We start from the raw sequence: 16,711 nt of genomic DNA, 5'->3' as shown, positions 1-16,711 counted from the left end.
TGAAGTGTGGAAGGTGGGAGCAGATGAAACATGACATTGGACGTTTGGGTTAGGAGGGGGATAAAAGGAGAGATAGTTAGATACACAGAGAGCATATATAAATGGGGGAGGAAAAGGGAAAAACAACACAAAAGGAGAATGATAGGGAATCCTGCAGCAGCCTGCTGGCCTGGAAGCCGGAAACTGTGGCTGTGCTGCCTGGTCAATTACCGCAATTGTGGACTCTGACTCAGCTTCTTTCCATTCCAGCTTCCTTGGAAGTTTATTTACTTGAAATTCAAGAACTTCTCTCCTCCAATACCTCCATAATATCACCTACTTCAAGGCTCTTCCACTCCATTCCTTTTCCTCATCACTTGTCTTCCAAGTTTGATGAGGAAAAGGAAGGGAGTGGAAGAGCCTGAATTATGATATTATGGAGGTATTGGAGGAGAGAAATTCTTTAAGTGTTCTCGAGACTCAAGTAAATAAACTTCAAAGGAAGCTGTGTGAGGCGAGCCTGTGATCATCGGAATCATCAGAGACTAAGTGCGCAACGCCGCCATGACTGTCACTGTGACAGTCATGGCGGCGTTGCGCACTTAGTAAAAGTTAACTGAAAAAACTAACTAAGCAGCTTAAAAAGCTCTTAACACTCCAGTCCAGTCCTCGTGAGCGGTGAGTGAGACAACAACAGTAAAACACACAGTCTCACTGGGTCTGGACTGGAGGACTCTGCCTCTCTGTTACAGTTACTGTGGCTGGTCAGGACTCAGGAGGAGGTGAGGGTGACAGGTCACTCAGACGACCGTCGGTCAGTGCCAGTGAGTGGTGGGTCGGGTGGCTAATAACAGGAGGAGTAGTACACTCCTGTTATTAGCCACCCGACCCACCACTCACTGGCACTGACCGACGGTCGTCTGAACTGTCACCCTCACACCTCCTGAGTCCTCCTGACCAGCCAGCCACAAGAGCAATTTCAATGACTGCTGCATTGAGCTCAGCCGACAGCCCTCACCTACCTCCTGGCTAGTAGCTACGCTCCGGCTGGGCTCCTAGTCCTCCACCTCCAGTCTCCAGTCCTCCGGCTGACAGTGACACCTCCTGACTCCAACACAGAACACTCCTGCTCCGCTCCTGACCGTCACCGACCGACTCACTCCTGAGACTCCTCCAAACAACTGGGCTGGCCTAGGTCACGCTCTGAGCCTCTGAGACAGAGACTGGGAGAACTGCAGCAGCACGTCCGGTCCGTCGTCTTCAATCTCTGCTCTGACGCCGGTCGCACGTGACACTGACTGCGCATCAACCTGACCACCAATGCGGCTGCGCAACAATTTCCCGCCCGGCAACTCAGCCTAGAGACTCAGACATACTGATGCCTGATTGGCTGAGCGGCCGGGCAGGCAGGGCTCAGGGCTCCCGAGGCTAGCCTCCGGTGGGAGCAGTTATGGGCTGCATTAGAGACTGCTGCATTAGTTATTATTCCCCACTGGGTGGCAGTCTCTAAAGCAGCCCATAACATAACAGACTATTAGATTCATATTGCGCAATGGAAGGACAGCTGGCCTCTTACCTTCTTGCGCAATATGAATGCAATAGTAATTACGGAGGAAACGGAAAAAATAAAATTGTAAGAAGCATAATTTGGTGGAGGGGTGGGGGGGTAGGGGGGGTCACCTTTCATATGTTAAAAAAAAAAAATAAGAAAAAAACAAACATTTTATTTTATTTTTTTTATTATTAAAAACTAGATGTAATTCCCACATTGGCCAGGGTAGGCACTGCCTCACCTGCCTCTAATGAATGCACGTCACTGATACACATAGATATACATACACATACATATATACATATACAGCACACATATACACACTGTGACATAAATATTCACACTCTCACATGCATGTATTTACTATCAAATACACTTACAAAGATACTCACTGACAAACTGGCACACAGATTCTACACATTCTACGAAAAATGCACACAAACCCCAGGACTAGGGCACATAGTCCACAAGACCTTGGCATGCAGTCACAAATGACAATAGACAGCCAAGTGCCAGTGCCCACATACAATCAGACCCACAACCAAATATCTAACCTTATAAATACAAGGGCTACCATTAGTGACCAAATAACTTTCAGGGGGGTAAGTACTAGTGGTCTATCAGTTGTGAAAATACTTTGACGGTAGTAAAAGTGAAATTACCAATAAAGTAACTAACAAATCAGACCTCTTAAAGGTTTACTACTAGAATTTTGTGTATATTGTAATTTATATTAATTCTACTGCAAAGATATCACTAGGACCATAATGTACAAAGGGACAATGTATGGCTATTGCAGTGTCACTTGTGCAAGTCACAGTAGTGCTAGGCTTTTAAAACTCCAGTTAATCCATTTAAATACCAAGAAGAGATGTAAAACCCCTAAATGCCCCCCAAGCATAGCATACACCTGTATGTCTTTTCATGGAAGACTTGCATATATGTGTGTGCAAAACATACATAATCTTACATTTAATTCAGTTGAACAAAACTTTTTAGCAGCACATAAAGTCTAGGACAAAAAAGGTTTAAAAAAATAAACAAACATTTTTCCTGCTCTGTGCTGGAGGGAGGGGGGGTTTGGAAGCCCCCACCCAGTGCAGCAGCTGCAGCACACATCAGAGAGACTGGATTCTAAACATACTTTGTCTTCTATAGTAACAAATACATTGGGCTGTTTCTGATAGGATTCTACAGTTATTTTTATAGAGATTTTCCCAGTGGAATAATTCAAAGGTTCCCCCTTTGGGAATCCCAACATCCATTCCTTAGTAAGCTTGCACCATTCAGATGCCAGCTGACCCACATACTATATTCCTTATACATTTCCTCCTGTGGGCTATCAAGGAAATTTTGGACGTCCATTGCTTAAGGATGTCCTCATGTCACCCTTGCTAAGATCGTCTCTCATAACCCAGTTATGATGGAGGGGACTCTTACCCTTCTCTCTCGACTCTTAGCAATACTGTGGCTGTCAGGGAAAGTCCCACACTAAAAATCCCATACTAAAAATCCCCGCTTTTGATCCCTCCAAATTTTCCAAATAATAAACAGTAGGGAGACAAACCCTAAAAGTACTTGGCCTCTTATATCATCAAAATCAAACCATGCTAGGGGACTTACATCAACAGCTTTATATATTATTAGAGACAAGTCTGCTACAGCTCAGGGATGCGCCCTTCAGTATAGGAGCGTGCAAGCTCAAACCAGTGTGTCCAAGGTTTTCAGAAACACAGCCAAGAGGTGATCAAAGATCAGAATTCACCCTTGTTCTCTGGGGATAGCACTGTGCCCAATAGCAGCTGACGCTGAACTTAATCAATGATGTCCAAAGGCCGAGCACAGGGGGTACCCAGAGACTTTGTACTGACAGACCAAGGTAGACTAGTAAGAAATTCTGCACCTACCCACACTTAACCTTCTGTTGTGCAGACAATTTTAGTAACAGTTTACTTGACATAGACAGAAAAGAGAAAACATTTGTGTCTGAGGACAGTAGGATCCTCTTACTTAACACACTACTGCTCCCACTTGCTTTCTCCGCAGAGGGGCATCCTGGAGCAGTACATTCACACGCCGTAAAGGACCTCTTATACTCACACATTCATAACAAAAGATGCTAAAACATAAAACATAAAAACAGCTGTCTTAGGTTCTTGGAAGTTTGTACTCACGACAGGACAGAGGGTTTAGGAATCAGAGGATAGGAGAGCAATTTGAGAAACAAAGGTTCTCACCTTTTTGGCGCCTGTGGTCTCCTGTCCTCAAGTTCCAGTCCTAGCTCCATCCACAATCGCTTTCAAACTCCCGGGTTTCGGCACCAAATTGTTGAAGAAAAATAACATGAGCCAGCTGTTCCAAATTAAAAGGTTATAATTGTACAATTAAACAAAATGACAACAAAATGACAACAGGTCATTTTACAGTAATACAGAGCGTGGCGCGCAGCCTCAGATAAGAACAGTCTCTCTTTTATAGCCCATGTCCTGTGCTTCCAACCAAGAATCTTCACATGTAAGCACCTTGTGGTCTTCTTCTTATCTTGTCCATACAGACTTTGGGTGTTGTTACTATAGCTGAAAAGACTTATTTTGCATGCACAGCAAAAGAGCTGAACTGACAAAAAAATGTAACTGTTTAAAAATATGAGACTTGTCAGCCCCTTTTAACACATAAGAAAAATATATACAGAATTAAAAATATTTTTCCCTAACAAAAGTCTTACTTTCAAAGCTTTAAAAATAATGTATTAGGTGTTACTTATAACAATTTGAGAGGGGCCTGGAACCTAACTCCCTCACTTCCTATTGACTTGCATTATAAACTGGGTTTCAATTTACAACAGTTTCGATTTACAACCATTCCTCCTGGAACCTAACCCTGGCATAAACTGAGGGCTACCTGTATATATATATATATATATATATATATATATATATATACTGAGTATCATCTATCAAAACCATGGCGAAGGGCAATCATAATGTATATAATCTACAGCTACTGCTTACCATAATCGTTGTCAACGATGCCAATAGTGTGTGGAACATATCTATCACCTCCAGTATGTCCTGGTAAGAGGCTGTGACTGTGCGGACACCGGAGCAAATTAGTCCTGCCCATATGGGGCATGTATTATAGTGTTAGGGAAATTGCTATGTGGAAAATGCAAAGCATGTACTACAGTGTTTAAGGCACCATCAGGGGTGATTAATGAACAGGCATAAGATCTGATCTCATGAATGGGTAGCCTGTTCACAAGCATAATCACTAAGGGAATGATGGGCCAAGTAGTATACCGATCCATATGCTCGCATGCAAAACAAAGAGCATAGCATTAATATCAGTATTATTGCAACATCAGTCCTATAGCCATTTGTAAACCAAGAATTTGTAACATAAGTAAGCCTAATGCGTACGATAGAGTGTTAAAATATGTGGTGAAATAGTAGAGGTATGTTATAGACAACATAACAGTTATATGATCAAAAAACGTGATATAAAATGGCAACCTCATGTTTGCTATTTCATCACCACAAATAAATAACCGGCTGAGAATTAATAGTGCTCTTGCTAGTCAATATCTTTACCTTGGTAGGGCAGTCAGAGTTGTTAAAGGTTGTTACCCACTCATATAATGACACTACATCACTACTCCATATGAGCAAGATGTCATTGATGTACCGATGGTAAAACGGGATGTTTGGATGCATATAAACCTCTAGTATGTTCTTCTCCACATGTTCCATATATATATTAGCAAATGAGGGTGCCATATCGGAGCCCATGGCCGTCTCAGTAAGTTGCAAGTAGAAGTTTTTCTCAAACCTGAAATAATTGTTACTGAGGCAACATGTCAACAGCTGTTGGGTGAATTCGGCCGGTGGCCCCACATAGGGATATTTTTGTAAACATGTTAAGATGATCTGTACACCTTCTTCTTGAGGAATCACAGTGTAGAGACTATTAACGTCTATACATACCAGTAGGTCATCTGGTTCTACCTCTGTCAGTACCGTTACTGTTGTCACCAAAGCCCAAGAGTCTCTCACATAGGTTGCCATGTTGGTCACCATCGGTTGCAGAATGTAATCAACAAATATAGTGGTTGTAGCAATGAATCTCTGGCTGAAACATCAGTCGGCCCGGTGGTGTTTGTAGGTTTTTATGTATTTTTGGTAGTGTGTACAGAATTGGCCTTACTGGATGTGAAATCATTAGCTACTCTCTGGTTTGCGTGTCAATCCATCCACTCAAGAGTGCATCATTAACTATTTTATCGATCTGTTGTTTCAGCTGTATCGTAGGGTCACCTGATAGGATTTTGTACGGGTTACCTTCGCCCAGGTGTCTGATTCTCTAACTCTGTATAGAATCGTGCCAGTAGGAACTGTGTAGACATAGGTTCAACACCTTGTCCCTACATTATTTATTTTTGCCCTGTTTCTGCCCCTGAGATATACATAGCACATACTAATATGTAGTCCCCTTTACTTCTGGTCTGTTTTAGATCATGCCTTGGTGCCTGCTAGTCTGCGCATATGTGGTTTTGTGTCCCTGATCTTTCATAAGTAACAGGTGTTTTATATGGACGTTTTTTTTATCTATAGGCTTCTAAAGACATAACCACTTCAATATTTGATTACCCAAACAGTCTTGTTTTGCCTCTTATGCCTGGATATCTCATGCCAGATATTTTCCTGACAGTTATTTTCTGCCAATTATTTTCACTGGTTATTTATTTGTGGTGTTGAAATAGCAATGAGGTTGCAGGTGTATATCACATTTTTTGTGTAAGTATAATTGTTATGATGTAAATAACATACGTGTACCATTTCACTGCATATCTTCATATATTGTCATATGTATTAGGTATATCTGTGTTGGATATTATGGGCTTATGAAATGATATAGGACTGATCTTATGGGGATGTCAATGTCCCTATTATGCACACTATTTTGATACAGTAGAGACTGGTATAGAACTTGGCCTGTTTATATTGTGTTAGTTATTTTTTGCCGATTTTTTTTCTGCCTACTATTCTCAGTTGGTTATTTATTTGTGGTGATGAAATAGCAAAAATGAGTTTGCAATTGTATATCATGTTTTTTGATCATATAACTGTTATGTTGTCTATAACATACCTCCACTATTGCACCACATATTTTAATATTATATTGTACGCATTAGGCTTATTTATGTTGCAAATTGTGGGTTTACAAACGGGATTGATTTTGCAATAATGTCGATATTAATGCTATGCTCTTTGTTTTGCATGCGAGCAGATGGATCGGTATACTACTTGGCCCATCATTCCCTTAGTGATTATGCTTGTGAACAGGCTACCCATTCATGCGATTAGATTGTATGCCTGTTCATTAATAACCCCTGATGGTGCCTTAAACACTGTAGTACATGCTTTGAGTTTTCCACATAGCAATTTCCCTAACACTATAATACATGCCCCATATGGGCGGGGCTAATTTGCTCCGGTGTCCACACAGTCACGGCCTCTTACCAGGACATACTGGAGGTGATAGAATAGATATGTTCCACACACTATTGGCATCGTTGACAATGATTATGGTAAGCAGTAGATTATATACATTATGATTGCCCTTCGCCATGGTTTTGATAGATGATACTCAGATACAATATGTCCCTGTGCAAGTCTGTATCTAGAACATCTGTGATTTACTGAACAACAGACACATCGTTTGATATAGGTTAATTTATACAACTTTTTGGTACTATTTGTAACTTGCATTTGACTTCTGTTGCGAAAGTTCAAAGTCTGATAACAAACACTTTGATATTCCCACATATCAACAATGATTGTCTGTATTTTGGTGGGTGAAGTTTTATATCAACATTTGTATCACTATGGTAACCCCTTTTATTGGCACAATGTCTGTCGGGGGAGGGATCTAATTGTGTTTATAAGCTTGCATGTTTTTCCTCAATGTTGTTGTTCTGATGAAGGGGTGAATACCCCAAAACGTCACTATAATAAAATTGTGTTATACACTTGATAAGACCAGAGAGTGCTTCGTCTATTAGCTCTATTTACCACTCCTAGCACCCTGGCATATGAAGTTTGTTAGTGGGAGTGCACCTATCTCTACAGAATAAAGGACCGATTGAAGGTGGGCGGACATTCCTTTGCTCAATTGCGCCACGGCATCGCAGTACAACCAACGGGTAACCGAACATACAGCCAACATACCCTTGTTTTTTCATATGCCTTTGTGAGCATATCCTGGTTTGTACTACACACAAAACTGGCGGGTATCCCATACGCACCATTTGAATTCTCAAACTGACAACACAGGTGCTTTTTTTATCGCAGCAAATACATTGGTTTTATTTACCTCCAAGTGCGGCTAGCAGGTTGAACTTTGTTAAAGAACCATATACTGCATTTGGCAATCTCAGCGCTGTAGCAACCAGAGAACTGACCAGGATAATAAATAATTTATTTCATGTCTATAACTTACCTCATACCATGATTGAGGGCAATTGATGTAAGCACATTAACTTAGTTAAATAAAAAGAGCTTTTTATCAAAACGTTATTATGCTATGTTCTTGTTCTTTTTTCTCTTTCTATCCTTACCGGGGTGAACACCTGAGACCAACAAGATTCTCATCACCAAGAGGAAAAAGAGAGTCCAAGATTTTCCATTGCCTTTCAACAAACGACATCGGGCACATACAACCCACTCAAGAGAGTCCAGGATTTCCATTCACAGCAACATACCTCTGCCAAGGAGTCCCCTGGAAACAAAGATCTTAAGGGTTCTATGGGCATAAAGATTTCTCCAGCAAAGAACAAAGTAAATCAACTTGACAAGAGCCAGAGAAACATCTTTAATCCAAACAAGTCTACAACTCACCTCATAAGATTGAGGTCACCTCTGGTAAGCACAATTCACTTACCCTAGACAAAGAAGTGTCGAATGGTCGAAAGTAAAAGACTGAACTTTTGAATATAATAACACTTTATGGACATTATTTTTATGCCCTCTCCCTGCATCTCATTACTAATACAATCATTGTTTAGAAAGTAACACACTTACTTTACAAATAGTCACTATCAATTCTAGTGTCAAGCTGTGCGCCCTCTTGATTTCCTCTTACCTTACAACATATATATATATATATATATATATATATATATATATATATATATATATATATATATATATATATATATATATATATATATATATATATATATATATAAATAAATAAATGTGTGTGTAAGACTTGTAGCTGCAAATTGTACTAATTATTTCACCTGTGAACCAGTTTGAATGTGCATAAAAACTTGTCTGTTAAAATGACTTGAAGCGTTGAATTCAAACTTATATATATATTTGTGTGATTTTTTTTTTTCAAATTTATTGTAATACATAAAATGTATTTTAAATGTATGACCGATTTTAGTTGTTTAGTGAGAATTGTATGCATGTACATTAGCATAACATTAATAATGCTATGTAGCATAAATTTCCAACACAGAAAACAAAAATATTGTATTAACTTACATGAATTAAAAATATGGAGACTATGGCCTCTAGTTATCAAGCCGTCAACCTCAAATACGCTGGAATTCCGCAGCGTATTTGTGGCGAGGCTGATTCGCCTTAGTTATCAAGCCCTTTACACCGTCAAAAGTAGAATTTAGTGACATAAGCTTCGATCCGCCGGACTCAGTCCGACACAGATCGATTCTTACGTCACTCCAGGTGTTCCGCACACAAGTTCGGCACAATCTGACTACTTTTGGGAGTTATAAAAAAACTAGCAGGTACGCTCGGCACTTTTCCGGCCCAGCGTACCTGGTTTTCAAACCGCCGCCCTGGAGGCGGCGGATCCCATAGGAATCAATGGGAGTCTGACCATAGCGAAAGTTCATGTTCGCTGCTGCCCGACATCCCATTGATTCCTATGGGAAATGTGTACACCTAACACCCTAACATGTACCCCGAGTCTAAACACCCCTAATCTGCCCCCCCTACACTGCCGAAACTAAATAAATTTATTACCCCCTAAACCGCCGCTCCCGGAGCCCGCCGCAAGTTACATTATACATATTAACCCCTAATCTGTCCCCCCCTACACCGCCGCAACTAAATAAAGTTATTAACCCCTAAACCGCCACTCCCGGACACCGTCACAACTATAATCAATGTATTAACCCCTTATCCGCCGCTCCCGACCCCGCCGCCACATATATTAAACTTATTAACCCCTAATCTGCACCCCTACACCGTCGCCACCTATAATAAATTTATTAACCCCTATCCTGCCCCCCCTACACCGCCGCAACTATAATAAAATTATTAACCCCTAAACCTAAGTCTAACCCTAACCCTAACCCCCCTAACTTAAATATTAATTAAATACATCTAAATAAATTTAACTCTTATTAAATTAATTATTCCTATTTAAAACTAAATACTTACCTTTAAAATAAACCCTAATATAGCTACAATATAAATAATAATTATATTGTAGCTATTTTAGGATTTATTTTTATTTTACAGGCAAATTTCAATTTATTTTAACTAGGTACAATAGCTATTAAATAGTTATTAACTATTTAATAGCTACCTAGTTAAAATAAAGAGAAATTAACCTGTAAAATAAAAACTAACCTAAGTTACAATTACACCTAACACTACACTATACTTAAATAAATTATTCCTATTTAAAACTAAATACTTACCTGTAAAATAAACCCTAAGGGGCCTAGTTATCAAGCCGTCAACCTCAAATACGCTGCGTATTCCGCAGCGTATTTGTGGCGCGGCTGATTCGCCTTAGTTATCAAAGGCTCGAGACCGGCAAAAGTAGAATTTTGTGACGTAAACTTCGATCCGCCGGACTCAGTCCGACACCGAACGATTCTTACGTCACTCCAGATGTTCCGCACACAAGTGCGGCACAATCTCACTACTTTTGCTAGTTATCAAAAAACTAGCAGGTACGCTCGGCACTTTTACGGCCCAGCGTACCTGGTTTTCAAAGCGCCAGCCTGGAGGCGGCGGATCCCATAGGAATCAATGGGAGTCTGACCATAGCGAAAGTACAAGTTCGCTGCTGACAGACATCCCATTGATTCCTATGGGAGCTGTCTACACCTAACACCCTAACATGTACCCCGAGTCTAAACACCGCTAATCTGACCCCCCCTACACCGCCGCAACTAAATAAAGTTATTACCTCCTAAACCGCCGCTCCCGGAGCCCACCGCAAGCTACTCTATACATATTAACCCCTAAACCGCCGCTCCCGGAGCCCACCGCAACTATAATAAATGTATTAACCCCTAAACCGCCGCTCCCTGAACCCGCCGCAACCTATATTAAATGTATTAACTCCTATCCTGCCCCCCTACACCGTCGCCACCTATAATAAATTTATTAACCCCTAATCTGCCCCCCTACACCGTCGCCACCTATAATAAATTTATTAACCCCTATCCTGCCCCCCACTACGCCGCCGCCACTGTAATAAAATTATTAACCCCTAAACCTAAGTCTAACCCTAACCCTAACGCCCCCCTAACTTAAATATTAATTAAATAAATCTAAATAAATTTACTGTTATTAACTAAATGAATCCTATTTAAAAATAAATACTTACCTGTAAAATAAACCCTAAGATAGCTACAATGTAATTAATAATTATATTATAGCTATCTTAGGATTTATATTTATTTTACAGGTAACTTTGTATTTATTTTAGCTAGTTAGAATAGTTATTAAATAGTTATTAACTATTTAATAACTACCTAGCTAAAAGTAATACAAAATTACCTGTAAAATAAATCCTAACCTAAGTTGCAATTAAACCTAATACTACACTATCATTAAATTAATTAAATAAACTACCTACAAATAACTACAATTAAATACAATTACATAAACTAACTAAAGTACAAAAAATAAAAAAAAGCTAAGTTACAAAAAATAAAAAAATAAGTTACAAACATGTTAAAAATATTACAACAATTTTAAGCTACTTACACCTAATCTAAGCCCCCTAATAAAATAACAAACCCCCCAAAATAAAAAAAATCCCTACCCTATTCTAAATTAAATAAATTTCAAAGCTCTTTTACCTTACCAGCCCTTAAAAGGGCCATTTGTGGGGGCATGCCCCAAAAAGTTCAGCTCTTTTGCCTGTAAAAGAAAAATACACCCCCCCCCCAACATTAAAACCCACCACCCACATACCCCTAATCTAACCCAAACCCCCCTTACAAAAACCTAACACTAATCCCCTGAAGATCATCCTACCTTGAGTCGTCTTCACTCAGCCGAGCCACCGATGGAACTGAAGAGGACATCCGGAGCGGAAGAAGTTAATCCTCCAAGCGGCGCTGAAGAAATCTTCCATCCGATGAAGTCATCATCCAGGCGGCTCTGAAGAAGTCTTCGATCCGGCCGATGTCATCTTCAAAGAGGCGCTGAAGAGGTCTTCTATCCGGGCGAAGTCATCTTCCAAGCCGGGTCTTGAATCTTCCTTCCGCCGACGCGGAACCACCTTCTTCACCGACGGACTACGACGAATGACGGCTCCTTTAAGGGACGTCATCCAAGATGGCGTCCCCTCAATTCCGATTGGCTGATAGGATTCTATCAGCCAATCGGAATTAAGGTAGGAAAATCTGATTGGCTGATGGAATCAGCCAATCAGATTGAGCTCGCATTCTATTGGCTGTTCCGATCAGCCAATAGAATGCGAGCTCAATCTGATTGGGTGATTGGATCAGCCAATCGGATTGAACTTGAATCTGATTGGCTGATTCCATCAGCCAATCAGATTTTCCTACCTTAATTCCGATTGGCTGATAGAATCCTATCAGCCAATCGGAATTGAGGGGACGCCATCTTGGATGACGTCCCTTAAAGGAGCCGTCATTCGTCGTAGTCCGTCGGTGAAGAAGGCGGAAGGAAGATTCAAGACCCGGCTTGGAAGATGACTTCGCCCGGATAGAAGACCTCTTCAGCGCCTCTTTGAAGATGACATCGGCCGGATCGAAGACTTCTTCAGCGCCGCCTGGATGATGACTTCATCGGATGGAAGATTTCTTCAGCGCCGCTTGGAGGATTAACTTCTTCCGCTCCGGATGTCCTCTTCAGTTCCATCGGTGGCTCGGCTGAGTGAAGATGACTCAAGGTAGGATGATCTTCAGGGGATTAGTGTTAGGTTTTTGTAAGGGGGGTTTGGGTTAGATTAGGGGTATGTGGGTGGTGGGTTTTAATGTTGGGGGGGGGTTGTATTTTTCTTTTACAGGCAAAAGAGCTGTTTTCTTTGGGGCATGCCCCCACAAATGGCCCTTTTAAGGGCTGGTAAGGTAAAAGAGCTTTGAAATTTATTTAATTTAGAATAGGGTAGGGCATTTTTTTATTTTGGGGGGGTTTGTTATTTTATTAGGGGGCTTAGATTAGGTGTAAGTAGCTTAAAATTGTTGTAATATTTTTAACATGTTTGTAACTTATTTTTTTATTTTTTGTAACTTAGCTTTTTTTATTTTTTGTACTTTAGTTAGTTTATGTAATTGTATTTAATTGTAGTTATTTGTATGTAGTTTATTTAGTTAATTTAATGATAGTGTAGTATTAGGTTTAATTGTAACTTAGGTTAGGATTTATTTTACAGGTAATTTTGTATTTCTTTTAGCCAGGTAGTTATTAAATAGTTAATAACTATTTAATAACTATTCTAACTAGCTAAAATAAATACAAAGTTACCTGTAAAATAAATATAAATCCTAAGATAGCTATAATATAATTATTAATTACATTGTAGCTATCTTAGGGTTTATTTTACAGGTAAGTATTTATTTTTAAATAGGAATAATTTATTAAAGTATAGTGTAGTGTTAGGTGTAATTGTAACTTAGGTTAGGATTTATTTCACAGGTACATTTCTCTTTATTTTAGCTAGGTAAGCTATTAAATAGTTAATAACTATTTAATAGTTATTGTACCTGGTTAAAATAAATTGAAAGTTACCTGTAAAATAAATATAAATCCTAAAATAGCTAGAATATAATTCTTATTTATATTGTAGCTATATTAGGGTTTATTTTAAAGGTAAGTATTTATTTTTAAATAGGATTCATTTAGTTAATAAGAGTTAATTTATTTAGATTTATTTAATTAATATTTAAGTTAGGGGGGCGTTAGGGTTAGACTTAGGTTTAGGGGTTAATAATTTTATTACAGTGGCAGCGGCGTAGTGGGGGGCAGGATAGGGGTTAATAAATTTATTATAGGTGGCGACGGTGTAGGGGGGGCAGGATAGGGGTTAATAGGTTTAATATAGGTTGCGGCGGGTTCATGGAGCGGCGGTTTAGGGGTTAATACATTTATAAGAGTTGCGGCAGGGTCTAGGAGCGGCGGTTTAGGGGTTAATACATTTATAAGAGTTGCGGCAGGGTCTAGGAGCGGCGGGTTTAGGGGTTAATACATTTATAAGAGTTGCGGCGGGGTCTAGGAGCGGCGGTTTAGGGGTTAATACATTTATAAGAGTTGCGGCGGGGTCTAGGAGCGGCGGTTTAGGGGTTAATACATTTATAAGAGTTGCGGCAGGGTCTAGGAGCGGCGGTTTAGGGGTTAGTAACTTTATTGAGTTGCGGGAGGCTCCGGGGGCGCCGGTATAGGGATAGAACAGTGTAGTTTAGTGTGGGTGCTTAGTGACAGGCTAGCAATAAAGTTGGGAAAAAGCCGAAGGGCAGCGAGATCGGATGAGTGATAACTGTCACAGTCCGCTGCTCATCGCCCCGCGGCTTTTTGACAGCTTTATTTGATAACTTAGGCGTATTTTTTTCAGGTCAGCGGCGGCGAAGGTAGGCGAGCTTAGGCGGACGTATTGGGCCGGCGATGCCAGAAAAGTAGACGGCTTGATAACTAGCCCCCTATGATAGCTACAATGTAATTAATAATTACATTTTTGCTATTTTAGGATTTATATTTATTTTACAAGTAACTTTGTATTTATTTTAGCTGGTTAGAATAGTTATTAAATAGTTATTAACTATTTAATAACTACCTAGCTAAAAAAAATTCAAAATTACCTGTAAAATAAATCCTAACCTAAGTTACAATTAAACCTAACACTATCATTAAATTAATTAAATAAATTACCTACAAATAACTACAATTAAATACAATTAAATAAACTAACTAAAGTACAAAAAATTAAAAAAGCTAAGTTACAAAAAATAAAAACAATAAGTTACAAACATTTTAAAAATATTACAACAATTTTAAGCTACTTACACCTAATCTAAGCCCCCTAATAAAATAACAAAGCCCCCCAAAATAAAAGGGCCTTTTGCGGGGCATGCCCCAAAGAAAACAGCTCTTTTGCCTGTAAAATAAAAATACAACCCCCCCCACATTAAAACCCACCACCCACATACCCCTACTCTAACCCAAACCCCCCTTAAATAAACCTAACACTACCCCCCTGAAGATCATCCTACCTTTAGCCGTCTTCAGCCAGCCGACCACCGATGGAACAGAAGAGTAGATCCGGAGCGGCAGAAGTAATCATCCAAGGGGCGCTGAAGAAGTCTTCTATCCGATTGAAGTCATCATCCAAAGGGCGCTGAATAGGTCTTCCATCCGATTGAAGTCTTCATCCAGGCGGCGTCTTCAATCTTCATCCATCCGGAGCGGAATGAACTTGAATATGATTGAAAACAGAGAAAAAGACAGATGCGCCACATGGCCCAATATTGTTTGATCCACAGAATTCAATTTTCAAAGCTATATGCTATCGAACTCACAATTTTAAAAGCACTCCAATTAGTGCAGTGGGAGCAGTCTGGGATCTATAACAGTCACCCAGCAGACCGACCTCTTGGGTGAAGATAGATGTTCTGTAGTGAAACACAAAGGGACACAAAGGTGCCTATATGGCCTAGTACAGTCTTATACAAGAAACAGTAGTATGTGTGGTAAGATATATACTCACAAAAAGTGAAGCATCTCTATTGATGCTAATCAGACAGGATGGGGTCAATGTAGTCAATGTAGTCACCCAACAGACTGTATCAAGGCTTCCACAGGAGACAAACAGCAGGGGTCCAATGAACAATGTTTTGATCCAAATGAGACACAGTAGCAAGTGTTTGAGTTAAAAAGATATAAAACTTTACTGATATAGATTAAAATACAGCGACGCGTTTCTCAGTCACAGACTGTTTCCTCAGGCTTAATACAATAGTTTCCAAACACTTGCTACATATACCTAAACAAACCAATTAACATAACTGCTAGCACCTGTAGTGGGTGTGATTTATGACATCATAGTTGTCCTAGTTATAATATGCAATATGTTAAACAGAAACATAAAAAAATACACATTATAACCAAAAGCCAAATTGTGCTATTACACATAATTGCAATTTCCACATCTTTTTAATATCCCTCTTAACTTATAGAGGTGGTATAGTAAGGACTACAGGCAATTCATATGACACATAATGGCAGAGATACTCAATATTAAACATCTTAGTAGTGTTTATCAGATTTCTTATTTAGCTATTCTTTTTTATATATTTATCTAACATGACCATTATTTCATATATTTAAACCTTTCGATTTGATGTTCAAATTATTCCTACTCTGTTTTCTCTATTTATCTATTCCATTTATTATACAAATCAAATCAAATGTTATAAAGATCATTTCACATGTTTGTACCCTTCAGTATCATGATCTAGTTTGCTCTTAGTGATTATTATATACATTAAAAGTTTATTAGATTAACTAAACTCGATCACTTACTTTATGTTGGTACACATCTCCAATAGAATGTCTGGATGGCGTGCACCTCGCGCTAATGCGCATGTCAGTACTGTGACCATAGTAACCATGTAACACATTTGATTCAAATGCGGAGCTGTGACCTAATAGGTCAGTGTTGCTCCTCAATTCAATGTTATGATTGGCTTTGTTGCGGCCGTTCGCATTAGAAATCATTTAGTCGGCTTTGTTTTGTATTAGAGAGCTGTATGAATTTTAGACTGACGTGCGTGTGGCGCTTAATGCGCATGTCAGTAGTCTAGCCATAGAGAACAAATGGCTTATTCTGCTCTATATCGAAGTGTAAGCTATATGCTAACACCTGATAGGTCCATGCGATATTTAG

The sequence above is a fragment of the Bombina bombina genome, chromosome 8 (genome assembly GCF_027579735.1).
Source record: "Bombina bombina isolate aBomBom1 chromosome 8, aBomBom1.pri, whole genome shotgun sequence".
NCBI lineage: Eukaryota > Metazoa > Chordata > Amphibia > Anura > Bombinatoridae > Bombina > Bombina bombina.
This window is presented reverse-complemented; position numbering follows the sequence as displayed.